At 54.0% G+C, this 22219-nt stretch overlaps 1 protein-coding gene across 5 annotated transcripts in view; it reads left to right on the top strand.

The window, feature by feature from the left end:
• PKNOX1 (PBX/knotted 1 homeobox 1) overlaps positions 1-22219 on the top strand; it is a 59208-nt gene that overhangs the window by 1675 nt on the left and 35314 nt on the right. The window contains exon 1 of one of the 5 annotated variants that reach the window (XM_078452724.2): positions 20220-20769. The exons of the other annotated variants lie outside the window; for them this stretch is intronic. The gene's annotated coding sequence lies outside the window, so the exon portion shown is untranslated. Of the gene's footprint in view, positions 1-20219; positions 20770-22219 lie in introns of those variants that run through there. 5 annotated transcript variants of the gene reach the window in all.

Raw genomic sequence — 22219 nt, 5'->3', positions numbered from 1 at the left:
TAAAAGTGGAAATTGGAATTGATGAGATGTGTGGGTGAAAACGGATTTGAAAGATTAACATTCAGCGTTTAAGATTTCAGTGTCAGCGGGGTGCTTAAAGATAGGAATACAGACACATTTTGTTGGATCTTGACCACTGGTTTCCACACATTTGCATTTGTGTGTAGCACATTGTAACTTTCCCCGAAAGTAACAACGTAAGAACTCTGCATTTGAATAGTAACATTGTAGCTGTGACTTTCACTTTTGTTGCAAATTGTTGAAGCATTTGAAACTGTTGAGAAGAAACCCTGAAGCCACTGGAGGGGGGTGGGGGGGGGGGAGAATGTGTCCTGGGGCCTTTTCTGGGCTTCACCCGGGCTCCTCCTAGAGAAAAGAGGACCCAGAACGGAGCCCATATATCATATTGAAATAGTTACCAAGGTATTGAAACAAATTGATGCTTGACTTGCCGATGTGCCCTTCGTTGCCTCACTTGGTACCAGGTGGGGCCCTGGCGTTAGTGACTTTCGGAGCAGTCTGGCATTTCTGTAGCAATTCTGGTGCTTTGGGAGCATATCTGTAGTTTCTGTTGGTGGAAAAGACACAGGTGGTGCTAAACCCCCGGGATTTCTTGTCTCTCTTCATAATTGAGTGGGGGCTAAATTTCAGCCAGAGGGTACTGCAAACGAAGATGTGATGCATTTTCTCACTCAGGTTCACAGACCAAGGTCAGAACCGGTGCACTAGAAGTCAGTTTACCCTAGACCCACCCATAGTAGGACTACGCACGTGTCCTTGTTTTCCTTCCCGAAGTGGCTGCACTGTTGGCAAAGGGGGTGAGGAAGTAAGGGTGCGGGAAGGGGACGCCAGGCTTAGCCGTCTGGGGGCGGGGGGCATCCCACGGGCCGGGAGCTGCAGCGGCCACGTGGGGAGTGCCGCCTACACGGGTTGGGAGGGCTCGCAACTGTGATAAGTTACCGTTTTGTCTCGGACGGTGGAAGCACCGTGTAGGGAGAGTTCAGCCTGGAAATTGTTAGAATCAACGCCGAAGGGCCCGGGAAGCCTGGTCGTTTGCTGGAAAGGCCTGGCTGCAAAGCCGGGAACGTGAGGCCGCCCCTGCCATAGTAACAGCCGCCCCTTGTGGCGTGTCAGCCCCACCGCTGTTTCTGGAAAGTTCGTGCACAGAAGGCTGTGTGGTGTCACAGCAAACGTGCTGTCTGACAAGGTAGTTGGAAACCAGTGGCTCCAAAGCTCGGTGGTTCTGTGGGAGGCGGGGGCAGGCGTTGAGGGGACACAACAGCTTCTTCGTTCTGTGCTGGATTCTGTAGGGAGAAGGTTCTACGGTGTTTTCAAAAATCTTGAAAGCAGCTGAGCTCCCAGGTTGCACGCCTGAGAGCCTGGGAGTAAAATTTCGCACTCATCTTAGGGTCGCGAGTCTTCCCTTTAAATGATAGGACCCAGCCGTCCGCCAGGTCAGCCGCCACGGCCTGCCCTGCCTTCTCTGCCTGCACGGTCAGCTGCTCAGCACGGGGCGCTGGTGCGTCTGGGGGGAGGGTGTGATTCCCCGTCAGCCGGCAGGCATGTGCCCTCTGTGCCCTCTGTGGCCGAATGAGCACCCCTGTGCAGGTGAGAGGCCGCAGGGCACGCTCGCTGCAGGTGCTGTAACTGTTTGCCAGCTGTGACTGACCCAGAATGAGTAGCTGTTTTGGTCGGGTCCCCAGGTGGCAGGGACCGGGCTGCCCCCAAGCCCGGGGGGCTTAGGGGGTTACACAGGAATAAGGAAAAGAGGAACCTGGCGGGACCCCAGGAAGCTCTAGTGCCGGGCTTTGGGGCTCACAGAAGTACAGCTTGAACTCTGGGCGCGAGTCTGGGCCTTTCTCGGTTCAGCTAGACTGTCGCTCCCCACTGTCTGCCGGCCCTGCACACTGTTGATTGCAAGTTCTCTCCCCACAGCCTACCCGCCTCGTGCTCTTCCTGTTCCCCAGGGTACACGGGGAGAGTGACTGAGCTCTTTCCCTCCGCCACCTTCCAGGCGCTGCCCCACGGGCTGGGTGCTGCCCCTCACCACCCCGTCCTTGGGAGGGCTGGGCTCTTGCCTTCCCACAACTGCAGTGGGGCCGGGTCCCTCTAAAGGGACCATGAACTGGTAGGTACTGTGATGCAGATTCCACTCAGAACAGTCTGGCCAGACTTTTGCAAAAATAATTGCCTTAATGAGAGCTTGGTAAGTTCTCAATATACCTTGTTTTATGTTGTCTGAGATAGTTGATCAAGGTTTTTTTTTTTTTTTTTTTTTTGCATTAAAAAATTTACAAATTTAGCTTTGCATGTTTAAATTTTTTTAAAAATATTTATTTTTGAGAAAAAGGGAGAGACAGAGTGCAAGTGGGGGAGGGGCGGAGAGAGAGGGAGACCCAGAATCTGAAGCAGGTTCCAGGCTCTGAGCTGTCAGCACAGAGCCCCATGTGGGGCTTGAACCCACAAACCCGGGAGATCATGACCTGAGCCGAAGTCGGACGCTTAGCAGACTGATCCCCCTGCCCAGGCACCCAGCTTTGTGTTCTTCTAAAGTGTGTGTTTATGGATACCTCCCCCCAACCCCCCAGGATGTACTTCGGCAGAATTTCTTGCAGCACAAGCACAGACACTTCTGTGACACTGCGGGACTGTTGACCCTCGGGGCCGGGCACTTCTGTATCGTGGAGGCTGTCCTGTGCACGGTAGGCTGTCAGCAGCATTCCTGGTCTCTACACACTGGATGCCACTGGGACCCCCACTCCCAGCTGTGACAACCAAAAATGTCTGCAGATACTGCCAATGTCACAGAAGTCACAAATATGGACAAAAGTCACCCCTGGGTGAGAACTGATCTAAAACGGCATTCCCCAAAATGTATATTGTGGAACTTGAGCTTTAAAGTTTATTTACTTTGATAGAGAGCAGGGGAGGGGCACAGAGAGAGGGAGAGAGAGAGAATCCCAAGCAGGCTCCAGGCTGCCGGCATAGAACCCGACTTGGGGCTCGGACTCATGACCCGTGAGATCATGACCTGATTTAAAATCCCGGGTGGGACGCTTAACCCACTGAGCCACCCAGGAGCCCCCAGTTCTCGTTTTTTTTTTTTTTTTTTTTTTTCTCCGTGTATTGCTTTATGGCTGTGGCCGGTGTTGCGGAGCCTTTGAGCATTTAGGTTTTGATATTTCCTCTGTGTTTCTTCCATCATCCTCTGGCCTACTAAGCTCAGTGCTAGCCAGATGGCAGGGCACTGAGTAGGAGGGGTAACGCCCCTGGGTCCCTTTCTGCGGTGCTCTGTCCTGGAGCATACGGTGCCCCGGGAAAAGGCTTGTCCATGTGAAAGGGTCCTGGCCTTGAACAGCTGGGGTTCTTACTTTTCATAAAACATTAACTCTTTAAAAAAAATTTTTTTTAACATTCGTTTTTGAGAGAGCGAGCGGGGGAGGGGCAGAGAGCGAGGGAGACACAGAATCCGAAGCGGGCTCCGGGCTCCGGGCTCCGAGCTGTCAGTGCAGCGCCGACGCGGGGTGCGGGGCTCGAACTCACGGAGTGTGAGATCATGACCTGAGCTCAAGTTGGACACTTAACCGACTGAGCCACCCAGGCGCCCCTGATTTTATTTGAATGTTAAAGAGGTATCTCCCCAAAACTTGTGTGAAAAATAAAGTGATCTCTTGACAGATGTTTTCTTCAGAATGAGTTATTGACTGAATACCTCCCGGGGGTGGGGGTGGGGGGGATGTGAGCCAGTGTGGAAGACCGTGGACGTGGACAGGTGGCCGAGCCGCGGTCCCTGAAGACCCCCCCTCCCCCCCCCCCCCCACACAAAATTAAGATGCCTTGAATTGGAGCGACATACAGTTAGTTTCCTGAAAGAGATCTGGGAAAAGATCTGACAGTTGTCTCGGATTCCTTGAGAGCTTTCTGAGCTTTCTGAATAAATAGGTTTGGTTTGAAAGGGGATCCTCAGTGACACGTTTCTGGAAAATAGTAGTAAGCAGAAAAACGAGCAAAAGGGACTCGTAGTTTGCGAGTGTCTCTGGCTTTGTGACCGTCGCTCCCGGAGACAACAAGGCTAAGGTCCCCCTAGAACGTCTGGTCTCTGTCGGTGGACTCGATCGTGTTCCTCGTGGTCGTTAGTTGCAGCGGGCGCACCTGTCCGGCCGGGAGAGTGGACCCTGTAGGACGCGTGGGAGCCGGGGTGGGGGGACGGGGTGGCGGTGGCAGCTCCTGCCACAGGCCTGTTTGCGGATTAACCGGAAAACGCAGAACACTTGATGTCCCCCCAGGCCGCGCTCGCCGCTTTTAGACGGGTCACAAAGAGGACGGCTCGATCTCTGAAGCGTCACATGTGTCTCTTCGGACAGCTGGGCCTTAGGCCAGGGCTGGCAAACGACAGGCCGCTGGCCAAGTCCCCCCGCGGGCCGCCCGCTCTGCATTTTGAGGGTCACACGAGAAGAAAGGAGACTGTGTGATAGAGAAGGTGGGTCGCCCGCAAAGCCGAGGGAGCACCACGTGGCCCCCGCGGAACACGTTTGCTGACCTCCCTCAGTTCACGGCCGGCCCGCGTGGAGGCCGGTCTGGGTGCAGGCGATCGGGTTGCATAACCGTCGGGGAAAGACGAGCGAGGAAAGGGAGGGGGCGGGCTAGCTCCCCGCGGGGGACTGGGCCCTGCTGGGGCCGGTCTGCGACGTCACCCTGTGAAAACCCGGCCTGTGTAAATAGCTCCCCGGCCAGAATTAGAATCGCGGAGGCCTCCACGTGACCACGCGCTGGGAGCTAAATCTAGAAGCCTGCTTTCAGGACGAGTTCCTGTCGCTTCTGGGCTCCCTTGTTTTTCTCTCCTTGGCATCTGAGCCCTGGGGAACCTCGCGTCGCTGATGAAGTCAGAGACGGTATCGGATTCTCTCTCCTGCCGGCCGCCGCCGCCGCCTGGCCCAGGAGCGCTTGTTCCGAGACCCCTGATGCCCCTGGGGAGCAAGGAAGGCTCCCTGGTGGGGCCGGGCTCCGGAGCACCAGGCGAGGGGGCCGAGGGCAGGGGGCCGGGGCCTGGACCCGGGCGCCCTCCCTTCGGGCTGTAGGGGCTCCTGTTTTCCTCCTAGAATCTCCGCCTGCTTTTTTGTCTCCACATCTCTTTCAGGGTTTCTTCTTTCGTAAAAGGAATAAGAAAAGGGACTGAATGATCCTCACCTCTTTTAAGACGGTTGTTTTTCTCCTGGACCCTTTGACCCTCTGGATACCCTGAGGTCAGCCTGCCTGAGGGTACACCTGCCCTGTTGTTATTTCGAGTTTGGGTTTCTGTTTCAGTTGTCGCCTCAGCCCAGGACGTCCTCACGTTCCCTGTAACTGTTTTGAACTTTAAAAATCTCTCTCGTTGTGTCTGTTATTTTCCCTGTTTTAAAAAGTTACTTTTTTTTTTAAAAGATTTTTTTAATGTTTATTTTTGAGAGAGAGGCAGAGTGCGAGCAAGGGAGGGGCAGAGAGAGGGAGGCACAGAATCCGAAGCGGGCTCCAGGCTCTGAGCTGTGGGCACAGAGCCCGACGTGGGGCTCGAACCCACGAACTGTGAGATCATGACCTGAGCCGGAGTCAGACGCTCAGCCGACTGAGCCCCCCAGGCGCCCCTAAAAAATTATTCTATGTGAGCTGTTCTCCAAGTGGATAATTCAGTTCATAGAATTTGCATGGAGTGCAATGCACATAGCGGAACGTTCCCGGTATCTCTGTCTTCCAAGCTTAAGAGAATGTTTTCCTAATGTGATTTTTTTCCGTGTAGGGAATAATACCAAAAGCGATGATTACGGTACAAATAAAACATTTAAATATTTTCCCTTTGTGTATTCTCGGCAGGGTGTCATTAAAATGATCTGAAATCTGTCCAGACTAGTCAGGACAATCAGGTGTTGAAAAGTAGGTATTGAACTGTGCTCTGCGATGTGTGATGTGGTTCCTCATTAAACGGGGGCATCGTGGTACTAATGAGTGTGCAGAGTACTAACTGTCAGTGTAAACGTGGTGTAATACAGCTTATGTGGCGTTAACTGGGAATGAAGCATTTACAGCCAAGAGGAACACACCCACCATAAAGTTTAACCGTTAAATGCCCTGGAATTCCTCTTAAGGGGCTAAACACTGTAAGCTGATCCTGGGTGCGTTTGCCTTCCCAGACTGTCGTGTGTGCGCAACCAGCCCTGAGCCTCGAAGGACAAAGAGTCACAGTCCCTGCCGGTCCCGAGGGCAGATTCCGGTGTGGGCGTCCGGGGAGCGGGCGCTCCCATCCTTGGTGGAATGAGGGCTGTTGGAGAAGCGGGGCCTGTGGGTTAGTGCCGATCGGAGGAAGGGGTGGGGAAGCAGAGGCCTGAGGTAGGGGTGTAATTCCCAAAGCGCCAGAGGGAGAGCTTCGCTCAACGGAGAGGAAAGAGGGGCGCCTGGCCGGCTCAGTTGCTGGAACGTGTGGTTTTTGATCTCAGGGTGGTGAGTTGGAGCCCCACGTCGGGTGTACTTAAAGACAGGAGCGTGGGAAAAAGAAGATGACGACAAGGAAGCTTACTTGGTGAAGAAACAACGGACACGAGCTGGCGTGAGGAAGTCTGGACGTGTCCGTAACTGCGGTTCATGTCAGTGGGTTTAGACCTCCCACGTGATGATGACTCCAGATTTAGGAGAAAAGTGGAGATCCAGCTACATGCTGCATATAAGTGAAGGCTCCTGGGGGGCTCAGTCGATTAAGCGTCTGACTTCGGCTCCGGTCGTGATCTCACCATCCGTGAGTTCGAGCCCCGCGTCGGGCTCTGTGCTGACGTCTCGGGGCCTGGAGCCTGCTTCCGATTCTGGGTCTCCCTCTCTCTGTGCCCCTCCCCCGCTCATGCTCTGTCTCTCTCTGTCAAAAATAAATAAACATAAAACAAAAATTTTTAAATAGTTTTTAGGATGACCATATATAGTATGCCTTGTTCTTATTAAGGTAAATTTTTTTTAATAAAAGAGATAGGGGCATCTGGGTGGCTTAGTCGGTTAAGCATGTGACTTTGGCTCAGGTCATGATCTCATGGTCTGTGAGTTCAAGCCCCGCGTTGGACTCTGTGCTGACGGCTCGGAGCCTGGAGCCTGCTTCCAATTCTGTGTCTCCCCCTCTCTGCCTCTCCCCTGCTCTGTCTCTCTCAAAAATAAACATTAAAAAAATACTGTATGTAAGTGATACACCGAGAACACAAGAAGGTAGGAAACAGGGATGGGAATGTATATGAGTCCTAACAGAAAGAAAGCAGGTTTAGTAACTTTGAACCAGACATAGTTAGGCTCAAGTTACAGAGCTCTGAGCACATCTTGTCACTCAAAGGCACGGTTAATGATCGCACACTTAATGTGACAGTGAGACAGAGTCCTACTCTCCAAAACCGGAGAAGCGGACCATTCTACGTGTACAGGGGAAGGCTGGCTGTAAAGGGACTGCAAGTTGCCAGCCAAGGACCCAGGAAGAAGAAAGGGTGTGGAGGGGGCTCTTAACCTGGTCCCGGTGACGTTTGGGGCCAGATCATTCTTTGCCACCTGTGCACTGTAGGGTATTTCACAGAAGCCCTGGCCTGCACTCACTAGACGCCAGTGGCCACCCATCCCCCTCCTTGTGATAGCCAGAGTTCTGGACTTTGCCAAGTGTCCCTGGGGACCCAAAGCATCCCCAGTTGAGAGCCGCTGCTATAAAGGATACAAATGATGTGGTCACCGGATGTGTACAGGAATTTGCGCCCAACAAACGTAAAATATAGATTCTCCTTTTTTCTTTTCCTTTTTATTTTAGAGACAGAGTGTGCGAGTGGTAGAGGGGGAGAGACAGTCTTTAAAAACAAAATGTTGGGGCGCCTGGGTGGCTCAGTCGGTTAAGTGTCCGACTTCAGCTCAGGTCATGATCTCGCGGTTCATGAGTTGGAGCCCCGCATCAGGCTCCGTGCTGACAGCTCAGAGCCTGGAGCCCGCTTCAGATTCTGTGTCTCCCTTTCTCTGCCCCTCCCCTGCTCATGCTCTGTATCTCTCTGTCTCAAAAATAAATAAAAATTAAAAAAAAAAAAAATGTTGAGGGGAGCCTGGGTGGCTCAGTTGGTTAAACAACGAACGGACTTTGGCTCAGGTCGTGATCTCGTGGTTTGTGAGTTCGAGCCCCACGTCGGGCTGTCTGCTGTCAGCACAGAGCCCACTTTGGATCCTCTGTCCCTCTCTCTCTCTGCCCCCTCCTCCGCTCTTTCTCAAAAATAAATAAAAGTTTAAAAAATAAAGTTTATTTTTGAGGGTGAGAGAGCCAGAGGGCATGAGCAGGGATAGAGCGGAGACAGACGGAGAGAGAATCCCAAGCAGGCTCCGCACCAGCAGCACAGAGCCCGACACGGGGCTCCAACCCACGAACCGTGAGATCGTGACCTGAGCCGAAATAAAGAGTCAGACAACTAACTGAGCCACCCAGGCGCCCCGAGAGAGAATCTTAGGCAGGCTCCACACCCAACACGGGGCTCAGTCCCACGACCCCGGAGTCGTGACCTGAGCCGAAACCAAGAGGCAGACGCTCGACCCACGGAGCCACCCAGGTGCCACAAAACACAGATTTTCTTCCTTTATGTGGAACATTTAACAAAACTGGCTACATACAGGCCACAAAGAAAAATCCCAAGTGTTCAAAAAGTAAATCCTGGGGGCGCCTGGGTGGCTCAGTCGGTTAAGTGACCGACTTCAGCTCAGGTCATGATCTCACGGTTCGTGGGTTCGAGCCCCGCGTCGGGCTCGATGCTGAACGCTTGCTTGGAGCCTGCTTCGGATTCTGTGTCTCCTTCTCTCTCTGCCCCTCCCCCGCTTGTGCTCTGTCTCACTTCGTCTCTCAAAAATAAATAAATGTGAAAAAAAAAATTAAAAAAAAAAAAAAAAAGTAAATCCTGTAGGCCAGATTCTCAGACCATAATGCAACCTAGTTAGAGCTTAAGAGTGAAAGGGTAGCTAAGAACGTCTCCCTGAGAATGTTAAGACCCCCCTCATTGTATCCCTTGGGTTAAAGAGGAGATCAGAAACTCCTTTCAGACTCTCTGTAAGGGAATGGCAGAGGGCTACATGCCAAAATCCTAGGATCAGGAAAAACAGTTCTCGGGAGAAAGAAAATGTATGACCTAAATGTGTTAGAGAACAAGAGAAGTAAACGAATGCAGCTTTCAACTCAAGAAACCAGGAGAATAAGATAAGTCAAAGACAATAGAGGCAAATCTATTTTTGCGTTTTGCAAATCTGATTAAAAAGAAATGAGAGCACAGTACTTCCAAAAGGGATATAACGGCACGTATGAAGATCTCTAAATAAGAATACGCCGCGTACAATTTGATGGCAATAAGTTTGAAGAACTGTGGGTGGCTTATGAAGAAGGTATAAGAGACCAGAATGGACCTTGGAGGTAGAAAACCTGTACAGACCAGCAACTTTAGATGAAGTTGAGAAAGTAGCCAATGATGTATCTGTTTAAAAGGCACTAGGAACCACCGTGTGAGTTAGATCAAAGTTTGTGTTTAAATTGTAGCAACCATTAGTGAAACAAAAATTTGTATGTTATTATGTCACATGGTGAAGGTTTTCAGGGCAAATAAAAGATACACAAATATGAAATTAAAGCTGTTAGGTAAATACCCTGTAATCCCAAATTTGAATTGTAGATATCAGTGTTAACTTGTTTTGAAAAAAAAATTTTTTAAGATTGTCTTCTTTTTTTTTTTTTTAAATGTTTATTTTTGAGAGAGAGGGAGGGAGAGTGTGTGCACATATGTGCAAGCAGGGGAGAGGCAGAGAGAGAGCGAGTTGAGAGAAGCTGAAGCAGGCTCCAGGCTCCGAGCTGTCAGTGTGGAGCCTGACGCGGGGCTCGAACCCACGAACCGTGAGATCATGAGCTGAGCCAAAATCGGATGCTTAAACAACTGAGCCCCCCAGGCACCCCTGAAAAATTTTTAATGGGAAAACATCTCCTGTGTCTCCTGCAGAGGCCTGGACACAGTGAGCACCCAGGAGCAGTGAGCACCCATAGCACCTGGATTGTGGTCTCTACGTATCATTTCTCACCGAAAGGAATCAGAGCCCCTCGAACGAACGGCAAAGTCAGAGTCCGGTGCCGAAAATGGACAAGATGAGCCTGGAGTAGCTTGTTTTACCTGAAAGCAAAGAGCTGTCGAGAATTCGTAGGGTGTGTTAAGGGCTCTAGGAGGTTACTAAAGGGGCTTGCATTGGCCAAAGATGGGGTCATTTGTAACATGAAAACATAGATACGTTTATGTAAAATTGTACTCACTCCACCTGTTCAAACCACCGAGATTGTAATGTGCTGCAAACAGCCTCACTGGTCACCGGTGGAAACCACCGGGGAAGCAGCACATCATTCTGAAAATCGGCAACCAGAGGGAAAGAAGCAAGCCTTAAGGAAGCCCATCACCGGGGTTGCGGGGAGGAGAATGGGCTTTGGCGTGGGGCTTGGGAAGAGTGGCCCTGGGAGAAAGATCTGGAGGAGTGGCTGGAGGTCAGGAAATGGAGACTTGAGGGGGGTCCTTCGCCCCCTCTTCCGTGAGGTGATCGTTCCTGTCAACTCGGTGAATACACGCTAGATGATTCTTCTCCAAAGTGAAATTCTGGAGAATGATCTTCATGGCTGCAGCTGGAGTCTGTGACACCCCACAGTTTAACCCTCACGTGCTCGTGAGTAGTACCCAGAATCCTTCACGTGCTATCCACGTGCATTTGCTGCTTTGTGTATTTCTTCCATGTGTTGATGAAACACGAGGTAGGAGTTCTGTCCTCTGTAGTCATTGGCGTTGTGGTATTTTGGGGCTGGCGGACTCTCACGCCTGCACTGTGGGAGACGTGGCTTCTGCACCTGAGCCCTCCTCTCCTTTGGACTCTGGTTCGTGTTCACGGAGCAGCTACATGGGTGTGCAGCATCCCGCGTGACATCCTTGCTTGTCACTGAAAGACACCCCTGTTTGCCCACGGACCGCCGCCTTCATCCGCTCTCGGCGTTTCCCATTTTGACTGACACCATAATTCATAGATTGAATTCACGGCATTAATGAATTAACATCCACATTGTTGCATCCAAGTTGTAAGATTGCCCGCTCCTGTACCGATTTCCCTGCGGGTTCTACATCTGTGTTAGACGCAGGGTCACTGTGTTCTCAGAGATAACATGTCAACGACACAGCGGGGCTTCAGAGCCACAGAGACCGACCTCAGGGAAGTAGGCAACCTCTGAGGACCCTGCTACGAATGATCTGCGAGAGCGTTCTGGTTAACGACTAGCGTGAAGCCGATCGCCCTGTCGGTGGGGGCAAAACAACCATTTGGTTACGCCCGCGGCTGCGTGGGTCGGGAATCTGGAAAGGGTCCAGCGGAAACGGCCTGTCTCCGTCCCACAGCGTTGGGGTCCTCAGCTAGGATGACCCAGGCCGGTGGCGGCATGATGGCTGAGGGCTGGAGTCTTGGGGAGTTTCCTCAAAGCATTTCTACTGCCTTCTCGGGGTTCCAAGTGAGTCACTAAGGTCAGCCCAGATTCAAGAGCAGGGGACAGAACCCCACACTCATCGGGAGGAATCAGCGAATTTGGGGATGTGTTTTAAAAGGGCCTCACGTAGGGGCACCTGGGTGGCTGGGTCGGTGAAGCGTCAGACTTCGGCTCAGGTCACGATCTCACGGCTCATGGGTTTGAGCCCCGTGTCGGGCTCTGTGCTGACAGTTAGGAGGCTGGAGCCTGCTTTGGATTCTGCGTCTCCCTCTCTGTCTACCCCTCCCCTGCCTGCACTCTCTGTAAAAAATAAATAAACATTAAAAAAAAAAAAAGTGCCTCACATAGGTCTAGGGGCTCCAGTGGCTCAGTCGGTTAAGTGTCCAACTTTGGCTCTCGTGGTCACCATCTCTCGGTCCGTGGGTTCAAGCCCCGCGTCGGGCTCTGTGCCGACAGCTCCGAGCCTGGAGCCTGCTTCCGATTCTGTGTCTCCCTCTCTCTCTGCCCCTCCCCCGCTCACATTCTGTCTCTCCCTCAAAGATAAACAAACATTAAAAAATAAAACAGTGCCTCACGTAGGCCGCAACGCAGAGCAGACTCTAGATGACATTTCTCCTCTCGGTTTCCCTTGTCGGCCTTGCACAAAATGAGTGGCGAGCGTCTGAGAACGAGTTCTCCGCGCGTGTGTGCGCTGGCACGGGCTGCACGAGTAGGACCGTCGCGCGGAGCCCCGTTCTTGCAGAGCCGTGTGCAGAGTTGCTCTTTCGGTGCTTCTGCGGCGACCGGCTCGGTCGTCAAGGGGCCACGTGCCGGGGCCGGACGGGAGAGCGTGCCGCTGGCGTGCGCCCTGTGCGTGTGCACGGGCGCCTGGACGGTGGCCCCTTTCACCAGCGCCTTGCAGGACTTGAGCGAGTTGCGGGATGTTTGTAAAAGCGTCAAAGCCGCAAAGCTCTGTGCCTTTTGGGGGGTGCTTTTCCTTCGGGCCCTGGCAAGTCTAGTGTCTTACTTCTTCTGTTCCGCTGGCCTGCGTGTTTGCCCGTTCTGCTGTTGCTGTGGCCGAGTGGGGTATTCCGACGTCGGTGTTTCTTAGACCTTTTAAGGGTAGTACGGCTACTCGCGGACTTTCATTCTGCACGCGTGTGAGAACAGGTCCCTTGAGTTTCTGAAAGGCACCGCGGATCTTGGCTGGGATACTGACGTGTTCCGAGAACAGTGAGCAGACTCTCCGCGAGCTGCTGGAAGCAAAGCCGCTGGCCAAGTGGGCGGCTGCAAGGTTGGCCTGCGCACTCCGGGCGTGCTTCCTTCCCGTCCAGCGGCCCGCCGGGAGGCACAAGGACGATGAGGTACTTTGGGCAGCGAGAGGAAAACGTGAGCTACTTAGGAGTCAGTCTCCCCAAGAGTCCAGAAGACCTCCACAGAGACCGTCAAACATCGTAAGAGAGGTGCTCCTGGGTGGGGTGACCCGGTGCTTGAGAGACGTCTCTTCTCCCCACGTTGACCCGTAGATACCCGCTTGACACAGTTATCAGGTGGTTTCTTGACAGCCAGGACCTTCCACCCCCAGCACTCAGAGCAGAGCCTGGCACCGAGAAGAGCTCCGGGAAATATTTGCGGATGGAAGGAAGGGCACGGTCAGGTGCACAGCAAACGTGTGCCCTGCCTTCCCGTCGGACGGGTTGCTGGGAGCCCTTTCCAGGCTGCTCTGGGATGTAACCATCCTGTCGATGATCGATGACGGGTGACTGTAGTTGATGTCACCATCCCTTGGGGAGGACATGAAGGTTCTGTTTCCATTTTTGTTTTTAATTTTATTTTTAACTTTTTAAAATTTACATCCAAGTTAGTCAGCATCTAGTGCAACAATGATTTCAGGAGTAGATTCCAGTGATTCACCCCCTGCGTAGAACACCCGGTGCTCATCCCAACAAGTGTCCTCCTTAATGTCCCTTGCCCATTTAGCCCATCTCCCCACCCACAGCCCCTCCAGCCACCCTCAGTTTGTTCTCTATTTCAGTCTCTTCTGTTTTGTCCCCCTCCCTGTTTTTATATTATTTTTGTTTCCCTTCCTTTATGTTCACCTGTTTTGTCCCTTAAAGTCCTCATATGAGTGAAGTCATATGATATTTGTCTTTCTCTGACTAATTTCGCTTAGCATAATACCCTCCAGTTCCATCCACGTAGTTGCAAACGGCAAGATTTCGTTCTTTTTGATTGCTGAGTAATACTCCATTGTGTGTATATACCACATCTTCTTTATCCATTCATCCATCGATCGATGGACATCTGGGCTCTTTCCATATTCTGGCTATTGTCGATAGTGCTGCTATAAACATGGGGGTGTATGTGTCCCTTCGAAACAGCACACCTGTATCCCGGGGATAAATGCCTAGTAGTGCAATTGCTGGGTCGTAGGGTAGTTCTAGTTTTAGTTTTTAGAGGAACCTCTGTACTGCACCCAGAGTGGCTGCACCAGCTTGCATTCCCAGTGTTTCCATTTTTTATTAAGGTGGCTTAAAAACATTGTCAGCATCTAGCATTTGTTGCTGTAAGTTTTGAATGCCCTTTGAAATGAGGCTTTTCAGCATAGAAAAGATTATTTGAGGTTAATTTTTTTAAGTTTTTATTTATTTATTTTGAAAGCGAAAAAGCATGAGCAGGGGAGGGGCAGAGAGAGAGGAGAATCCCAAGCAGGCTCTGCACTGTCAGCACAGAGGCTCGAACTCACGAACCACGGGATCATGACCTGAGCCAAAGTTGGATGCTTAACCTGACTGAGCCTTTAACTTCCCTTATACATTCTGAGCCATAGTTTTCATTCTTTTTTTTTTTTTTAAGCTTATTTATTTGAGAGAGAGAAAGAAAGCAGGGGAGGGGCAGAGGGAGGGAGGGAGGGAGAGAGAGAGAGAGAGAGAGAGATTCTTAAGCAGTCTCCACACCCAATGCGGAGCCCAACGCAAGGCTCAGTCCCACAGACCCTGAGATCATGATCGGAGCTGAAGTCGAGGTGCTCAACCGACTGAGCCTCCCAGGCGCCCCTATGGTGTTAAGTGTACTGGATTTAATTGTCATTTTAGGCACGGGGAACATCTGGCCAAACAAGTAAAACTTTCTCAGGTAGGTCTAATAATTTAAAGTTACCTACGTGGTGAAGGTCAAGTTCTTTCCAAACCTGGCTGTCCGGAAGTGAGCTTTGTGGGGTGAGGAACTTGGCTCTGCTCCCTGCTGTATTCCCAGTGGCTACGAGAGTGCCCAGCAATCCCTGTGCTTGCGTAGATCAAGAATGTTCTCGGGGCGCCCGGGTGGCTCAGGTCATGATCTCGCAGGTCGTGAGTTCGAGCCCCACGTCGGGCTCTGTGATGACAGCTCGGAGCCTGGGGCCTGCTTGGGATTCTGTGTCTCCCTCTCTCTCTGCCCCTCCCCTGTTCAGTCTCTCCTTCAAAAATAAATAAATGTTAAAAAATATTAAAGAATGTTGATAATCTCTATAAATGTCTCTTTTATACCTTTTCAGTAAAGTAAAAAAAAAAAAAATCGTGTCTAAAATTAGAAGCTTAATTATACATTTATATTGGAGTCCCGGCTAATATGTAACATTAATTTGCCAAATTTTTTTAAATACTACAAACACCCTAAAGGTCAAATACATAGTTTATTCTGAGACTTAACATAAAAGTATTCGAATCTAAATCTTCCACAGGCCTCACAGCCACCTCCCTGGCAGTAACTGAGTCTCCCAGCCTGGCAGGTGCTCCCCTGTGGGACCCACATCGGCGGGGGGGAAAGGGGGGGTTTGTGGCTTGGATGCCAGGGGACAGGCTACGGCCCTGTTAGGGCCTGCCCTCTGCCCCCGACCTCCTGCCTTCGCTTCTGGCCTCTGCAGACCTCCCAGCCCGCAGGACCCTTCCCAGACCCATCCACAGAGGACTTCAACACTCGGTGGGATTCAACGAATCTGTTTATACCTGTTCTTTTCTGAAAGACTAAACCCCTGCATCCCGTCAGCCTGGATGGGAATGTTTGCAAACACGAAAATGCCTGCCTGTGGATTTGGGCCACGTTGAGTGTTGTGCAGCATTTACACTGCGTTGAGAAGAGTGTACCGTGTTCTGTGGCCAACTGTGCACGTGGTCAGGTTTCTCTGCACACCAGTCACACGGCTCGGGAGGCTCAGGACCCCTTTGGGCCCCGGGTTTCATCCATCTTTGCCAACATAGTGTAGCACTCTTGTTTTAAATTTAAATCGCTAGATGAAAAAGGATTATTCGTTGAGAGATTGTATCTCTTTCGTGACTAGTGAGTTGTAATATTTCTGTACGTGAGAATCAGAAGGCTGTGTTTTCCTCATTTGTCTTAGTCCGGCCAGATCTCTTGAGCGGGCACCAAAGTGACAGCTTCAGTACGTGACGTGCCCTTTTTTTATGGGATGAAATTTCCAGAAATAAACCAGGCAAAGCTATTCCAACGGCTCAGCGCCACGATATCATACGTACGTTGGGCTGGCCATTCTTCAACTTGGAATTTGGAGCTCTGTGCGTTAAGAAGTTAAGGCAGTGTTGAGTGTGAACCTGATAGGAACTTCCCTTTCTGTGTAATGGAGGGGAGAAATAGGGATTCGTTAATTGTTTCTAAATCTCCGGCTAGCCTTGGTTTCTACAAAATGCCTAGCAAAACCAGCTTTTGGTAAAAAGGAGCCTTGCTGACTGTCCGTCCTGGGGTTGGATGCTGTAGTTATTTCGCGGGTAATGACAGCTTTCACTTGGGCACTCAGACTCCGTCCTGGGCCTGGCGCGGCCTGGCCGGCCGCAGAGCCGGCTTGCAGCCAGCAGACTGCCCCCTCCTGAACCACCGAGGCCTGAACTCTGCTGGGGCTGTTGGCCTGCCCGCGTGCAGGTGCCAGTCGGCCCCGCTGCCCGGGGGTGGTGGGGCATTTTGCTGGGGAGTGGAATTTGGAAGGGGGCTCCGAAAGTTATGAGCAACACGTTGGCACGAGGCTCCCGCCCCGTGTCCGAGGCCGCTTTCAACCTCTTGGGCAAATGGTGCCACCTGCTGGCACCTTCCTGCGACCCTGTGGTGTCCTGTCCCGTGGGTGACCTGTGGGTGACCTTGCTACTCTGCCCCGCCCCTGGTTTCACCCAGCAGTGTGTCAGTCGGAGAGAGTGACCCTTTGTGAACAACTCCTTGCGTAGGGGCGCCTGGGGGGCTCAGTCGGTGAAGCGTCCCATCATGATCTCGGCCCAGGTCGGGATCTCACGATTTGTGGGTTCGGGGCCTGCATCAGGCTCCTCGAGCACAGTACGCAGCCTGCTTGGGATTCTCTCTCCCCCTCTCTCTCTGCCCCCTCCCTCGCTGCCCCCTCCCCCGCTTGTTCATGCTCTCTCTCCTTCTCTCTTTCTCTCAAAATGAAGAAATTAAAAAAAGTTCCTTGCATAGTATTCTATTGTAGAGCACATATTTTCAAAGCTTGTGGCACAAATTCCCAATTTTCCCTTTAGACTGGCTGTGCTACTTACATCAGACATTGTAGTCTTAACAAGGTCTGATAGAAGGACTGTAAGTCTAGATGGTTTTGAAATAGAATTCTGACTTTCCCCCAGTATTTGTTATGGACGTTTTTTCATTTTTTTTAACCGACTAGGCTCCAGACCCAGCGCAGAGCCCAACACGGGGCTCGAACTCGATGACCCTGAGATTAAGAGCTGAGCTGAGCTCAAGACTCCCGACGCTTAACCGACTGAGCCGCCCCGGTGCCCCTGTTTTGAAACCAAAGGGCTGAACGAGTGGCAGGGGGGTCCCTCGCCACCTGGATTCATCAGTTGTTGACTCCGGCCACAGCGTGTTTGGCCGCATGGGAGCGCCTGGTGACCATTCAAAGGTGCGCGTCTCGTGACCACACCCCTAAACATCGCAGCCCTTGCTGACAGGTGCTTCCTGGGAAGGAGCAGCACTGCCACGTGGGCAGCAGCCCTGTCTCCAGGGTCGGCTCCTGTCCGCTCCGTGTGGCCCCCCAGAGCCCCTCCGTTGCCTCTCACGGCTTTCGTCATGTGTTCATTTGGCTGTCGCTCTTTCGGTCTCTTTGAGCCCGGAACAGTCCCTCATCCTTTTTATGAGCCTACAAGTGTTAAACTGAAAGACAAAATTTTTTTTAATGTTTATTTATTTTTGAGACAGAGACACAGCATGAGTGGGGGAGGGGCAGAGAGAGGGAGACACAGAATCGGAAGCAGGCTCTAGGCTCCGAGCTGTCAGCACAGAGCCCAACGCGGGGCCCAAACCCACAAACTGTGAGATCATGACCTGAGTTGAAGTTGGACGCTTAACTCACTGAGCCACCCGGGCGCCCCTACAAGTGTTAAACTTAAAAACTTCTTAGTTTGAATCTCAGTCTTGCAGAGACGTTGCAAAAACTGTACCGACTTGCCACGTACCTTCCCCAGTGTTCCCATTTTACCAAACGTATGCCCGGTCTCTCATCTCTCTCTCACTGTGTGTGCGTGCACATATGTCCATATACACATACACACGTATGTGTGTGCATACATTTGAGAGAGTAAGTTGTAGATGTGATGCCCCCCAGTGTTTCCGTATGCGTCCCAAAGCGAGGATACTGTCTTCATTAACCACAGCACAGTTATCAAAATCAGGAAAGTGACTGGTAAAATACTCTTACCTTCTCTGACTTTGTGTAAACTTTGCCGGTTGTCTCACGAATGAGCTACTGTCTCGCTACCGGCAAAAAGGAAAGAGCATCTGGGGGGCCCAGGCCCCCGTTGAGGACCAAACACACCTGTCGCTTCACTTACTGGAGAAGTCTATCGGCCTCTTGCACCTTCCCGCTTTGGAAGCTTACGGGCCAGTCACTTCGTAGATTGCCCCTCAGTTTCGGACGGTGAGCGCAGCCTCGGGATCGGGCAGGACTCCCCCCAAGTCTTCGGCGTCCTTCTCGGGAGGGCTGTGATGTTCCTTTGTCTCCTTACTGATTATCGGAATGTTCACCGTTTGGTTACGTGTTGCCTGCCGGGTGTCTTCACTGGGAAGCTACTGTTTTCCCGTGTAATCAGTAGTACGTTAGGGCAGGTGTGCTGACATCAGGTGCGTCTCCTCTTCGGGGCCTCGTGCGGGCCTCCCCGAGGAGTCCCGCCCGAGGCTCCGGTTACTGTGCCTGTCGCCAGCCCGACGGCATTGCGTCCGCCCCTACCTACTGGACGGACCGCGCCATAATTCAGAGCTGTGCCTTCCCCCACTTTGTCCTTCGTTTCTGTGCGCGTATCACCACGGACGGCTTTGGGCAGCGTCGACGTTCTCAGAGTGCTTGTTCTTGCAGCGCATGAGCACGGAAGGTCTTCCTGCTTCTTTGAGTCACCTCCGATTTCCTGCGAAAGCTTCCTCTAGTTTTCAGAGTCAGGCCTTTCGCCTCTTTGCTTAGGTTGATTCCTGAGTACCTCATTGGACTCACCGATTGTTGTTTTTCTCTCGAGTACTGTCATACCCGTTGCCTGTTGTCCCACGTTTGGCCCGTGAGAGCTTCTGCAAGCTGCTTTGACTCCTTCTGGCGTGTCCCCGTAATTTTTGAGCACAGGCTCCGGGTCACCTTGTGCCTTCCCTGCCCCAGCCCTGGGATCACGTCAGCCACTGCTCTCCGGAGCCCCGATTCTTCGTTCTGGGGAGTGACATTTATCACCCAGGGTCTGGGTGGTACTGGGTGTCGCTGCTTCTCCACCCTCTCGGGAGACAGGGCTGAAGCAGGTGCACACGTGTGTGTGTGTGTGTGTGTGTGTGTGTGTGTTGAACGCACAGGAACTCACACCGACAGCTCCACTTCCGTTCCAGCAGGGCGGGGTCCCCCCGAGCCGTTCCCTGTCTGTGTTTGGGGCCCCTTCTCTGTCACCGACCGTCCTGTGCTTGTTCCCCGTGTATTCGTGTGTCTTCCCAGTCTCACGAAGCATCTGCCTGTTTATCAAACCCAAGGAAGTGTACCTTTTAAGTCAGGAAGTCAGTGGGGTGTTGCAGGAAGAGGCTCGTCCATCCGCTGTGTCGTGGGTCCGTGCCCGAGGGGGGGCGGCCTCCTCCTGGCCCAGTGAGGGAGGGCGCTTCCAGAGCTGAGGGCAGGGCGCCGCCGGCCTGTGCGGGGAGCGCCGCGGGTGGAAGCAGGGCCGCCCCGCGTCCTCGCCGCCGCCCAACGTCCCGTCTGTTCCAGAGGAGCGGGCCGGCGCAGGGACGCAGGGCCTCGGATCGGTGCCACTTCCTGTGCCCGAGTCCCCGCGGGCGGCGCACCGAGGGCCACGTGTTCACCTGCACGCGCGGCGGGGCTCGCCCAGGGGAGGACCCTCCGACGGAGCTGGGAGCCCACGCGGGGCCCCGCACCCTCTTTTGGGAGTACGGTGTACCTGCATAAGAGTCAGGGGCCGTTCTGACGCCGTCCCGTGGACGCGTAGGTGCAGGCCTCCCGACACGGCTGGCCCCGGACCGTGATGGAGGGCTGCGCGCTTTCGGCCAAGCTCGGCGCCGGACCGCGTCCTGGCGGACGTGCCTCGGTGACGTTTGACGGAGGCCGCTCCCAGCTCAGCCTCGCGGCCGGCCCGGCCTGGGGGGCGACGCGTCCGCGGAGGGGAGGGTGGTGTCGCTTTCAGGTTAGCTATTCTTTAGACGGACGTTTGCGGACCACTCCTTCTCCGCCGTGAATAGCGTCAGACGTCCAGATGGCTGGGGGGGGGGGGCGGGGGCTGCCTCCCTCCCCACTGTGGCTGCGCAGCTCCGAGAAGACGGGCCCCCGGGGACCCGGGCCGGGCCCGTGCTGGCCCCGACACCCGCCGGCCGAGTCTCCTGGTCTCGGTCGGCTCGTCGGTGAGGCGACGCCTGCGCCCCCTCGCCGCGTGCGTGTGGGGTTGCGTGAAACCACAGGCGTGGGGGAGGCCCCGACACGGACGCGTGTTTCCGCACGGCCTCACCCGATGTCTCCGCGGCCGGGAGGGTGAAGCCGTGTGACCGGGGGGTTACTCGCAACGTCTGTCCCGTCCTGCAGGTGTTCCCTAGGGAGGGTGGCTCTGGCGTCGACTGTCTGGCGGGAAGTGCGCTGAGGACGTGGACCCCCCCCCAGAGCTGTTCTTTGAGCCCCCGTCGGAGCAGCGCCGCGAGCTGCTCTCGTTCCGGCGGCCACGGAAGTAACGGTGATGGGAGAAAGGGCTCAAAAGCACAGCGAGGACACGTGGGTGTCGGGGCCCGCGGAGCTGGGGTGACTCGCGTGTCCAACGCGCGCCCTGTCAACGGTGAGCGCTTCGGGGCGGGGCCAGACGCCGTGCCGGTCGTGGGGGACGCGGCAGGACGGGGCCCTCGCCGGCCCTTACCGTGTAGCGGGAGAAACCCCGAGGCGCCGAGCCCGGGGTGGACGGCGGGCCCCCGGAGAGCTGCGCACGGCAGGCGAGGGCGAGGCACTGGCAGGGCCGCCTGGGGACGGTGACGTGGTGACGGGGCACGTGCGGGTGCCGGCCAGGCCCCCAGGAGGCCGGAGCGCGGGGGGAGCACCGTGCGACCTGAGGACGAGGCGGGTGCTCCCTGACATGGACACAGCTCCGAGTAGGGGACGGCTGGCCAGGGACTTGCCCTGCAGGGGGGTTTTCACCAGGACTGCGTTTCTGAAAGGTGGACTCTGGAGGGGAGGAGGGGGAAGGCCCGAGGTTCACCCAAGCCCTGCCGGTGATCAAGGTTGGGGCCGGCGGCCTGGGGTGGAGGGGGAACCCAGGAGGAGGGCCAGCCTTTGGTCAAGGCACAGACGGTTGGGAGGCGCTCAGTGACAGGTGTGCCCGCGTCTCAGGATCGGGGGTGCCAGGGGCACAGAGGGCAACTTCAGCGGCGGCTCCACAGGAGTTCCTAGTCTAGCCGTGGGCTTGCCACATCCCGCCCTTCTCTCCTGCCCTCCCCGGCCCACGGCACACCCCTGCAGGTCCTGGTGGCCGTGCTCAGGTGCTCAGCCACCTCGTTGACATGGCCGACGCCCCTTATCCCACCCGCCTCCTCCACCGCGTCAGCGACACCACTTGGTTCTGCTCTTGTCCCGCTGGCCGCGGCTCCCATTCTGGGCTGGTGCCCCACATTCCCACCCCGTCCCCCCTGGGTGGACTCAGCCAATCTGGGGGCTCTCCAGACTGTCTCAATGTCCTGCCGAAACAAAGTCCCACCACCCGGGTAGATGAAAGCCACGGAAACGGATTTTCTTGCAGCTCCGAAATCAACCTGCAATCTGAAGGCTCCAGGGGAGGGTCCCTCCTGCCTCTTTCAGCTCCTGGTGGCCCCAGGCGTTCTTGACTTGTGGCCGTGTCCCTCCAGTGTCACCCTGTCTTCACATGGCGTCCCCTCTGTAGGCCCTGGGTCTTGCTCTCCCCACTCCCACCCTTAAAGGACACCAGTCACTGGATTTAGGGCTCCCCTAAATCCGGGATGATCTCATCTCAAGATCCTTCACATAATTCCACACATAAGGACCCTATTTCGTAGAGAAGGTCCCATTCGCAGGGCCCAGGGGCTGGGATTTGGCCATCTCCTGGAGGACGCTGTTCAGCCCCTACATGCACCAGCCATGCTTGATGGTCACTAAGTCTGCATTTCTTTTTTTTTTTCTTTTTTTTAATGTTTATTTCTGAGAGAGAGAGAGAGACAGAGCATGAGCGGGGGAAGGGCAGAGAGAGAGGGAGACACAGAATCGGAAACAGGCTCCAGGCT

This window comes from Panthera onca, chromosome C2 (genome assembly GCF_046562875.1).
Source record: "Panthera onca isolate mPanOnc1 chromosome C2, mPanOnc1 haplotype 2, whole genome shotgun sequence".
Taxonomy (NCBI): Eukaryota; Metazoa; Chordata; class Mammalia; order Carnivora; family Felidae; genus Panthera; species Panthera onca.
The sequence above is the reverse complement of the archived record's forward strand: the minus strand, read 5'-3'. Positions and strand labels throughout refer to the sequence as shown.